Source organism: Marmota marmota, unplaced genomic scaffold (assembly GCF_001458135.2).
Source record: "Marmota marmota marmota unplaced genomic scaffold, marMar, whole genome shotgun sequence".
NCBI classification, from domain to species: domain Eukaryota; kingdom Metazoa; phylum Chordata; class Mammalia; order Rodentia; family Sciuridae; genus Marmota; species Marmota marmota.
Window position 1 is genome coordinate 1 of NW_026007905.1, and position 1,523 is coordinate 1,523.

The 1,523-nt window shown below is 40.1% G+C and overlaps 1 non-coding gene across 1 annotated transcript; it reads right to left on the reverse strand.

The window, feature by feature from the left end:
* Positions 1–591: 591 nt before the first annotated feature.
* LOC125614828 lies at positions 592–710 on the reverse strand. Its single transcript, XR_007345384.1, has one exon. It is a non-coding gene; the product is annotated as a small Cajal body-specific RNA 21 (non-coding RNA).
* Positions 711–1,523: the final 813 nt, after the last annotated feature.

A 1,523-nucleotide genomic window follows, 5' to 3' on the forward strand; every position in this document is an offset into this window, starting at 1 on the left:
TTTTTTTTTTTTTTTTTTTTTAGTGGTGCCTTGAATTGAACCCAGGGCCTTGTGCATGTGAGGCAAGCACTCTACCAATTGAGCTATATCCCCAGCTGTACACTTTCTGTACACGTTCACTTCCTGTGCTGTTTTTTAAATTCTTCCCACTCTGTTTTCTCTGTCTTTTTTGTTTTGAACATCTGTGGGATGTTGGACTTTGTTGCTTGATCAAATATTCATAATTTATTTTTTCCACATTCTTTTTTCTGGGATATTTTCTTGTTTTTATCTTTCAACTCTTTTGTTGAATTTTTATTTTTGGGGGGTGGGTACTGGGGATTGAACTCAGGGGCACTCGACCACTTAGCCACATCCCTAGCCCTATTTTCTATTTTATTTAGAGACAAGATCTCACTGAGTTGTTTAGTGCCTCGCTTTTGCTGAGGCTGGCTTTGAACTTGCAATCCTCCTGCCTCAGCCTCCCGAGCTGCTGGGATTACAGGCATGCACCACTGTGCCTGGTTCTTCTGTTGAATTATTATTTTTTTCCCATTAGTCAGTTATTCATCCTTTCCACCAGCTCCTCCTGCCAGGTTATCATGGCTAAGTAAATGTGAGGCTAGGCCAGCACAGGCAAGGCTACTTCCTCAGATATCTCTTCCATGAGGGTGGGTGCCTGGCCCCTCTACTCTAGGCTCAGCTGAGGGGAACTGGAGTAGGCTGAGCCCTTCTGTTGAATTTTTAATGTTATTTATTACACTTTTAAGTTTTTCCTGGTCTCTAGTTGTTTCTTTGAAACATCCTATATTTACTTTATCATTATAATATCTTCTTATCTCTCTGAGTATTATATATTATCTGAGTGTATTTTTTAAGTTTTTGAGAATAGTTTTTCTTTCTTTCTCATGGGAGGATTTTCTCTTATGCCCAGGGATTTGGCTACTTATATTTAAGAATGAAGTAGTGACCTTTTGACTAGAGACTGTGCTTGGGCAGGGATTGTTAGATCGTTCTCACTGTATGGAGTCAGGCAGTGGGTTGACTTTGTTGTTTTATTGTTGGAGGCATCCTTTAAAGTTGTTGTCAATGGGTTTTATTTTCTCTGAAACTATCCATTTTTTCAGAGAACTCCTCCAGTTTCCTGCCTGAGGGTAGCAGAGTTGGGGTTGGGGTAGTGTAGAGGGTACATGTGACTGGCTGCTGAACCTAAGAGAGCAGAAACAAGGAGGGTGATTGATTTGAGTCTGTACACTTTCATGTAATGTTGCTTTTTTTTTTCAGCTCATACTTCTCAGTCCTTTACTGTACTGTGCGTAGTATTCCATAGACCTTCACTTTTTAAATTTCTCTATAACTGTGGCAGGTGGAATATGAAGAGGGGTGAGATATGTGAGAGTATTCACCTGGCTGCACACCTTAGTATGAGACCTATCATTTTTACTACTCAGTGCCCAAACATTAAGCATAATTTTCCCCCATTTTTTCCTTTTGTTTTATTTTTGGTGTTGCAGATTGAACCCACAGCCTTGATCCTGCTAAGC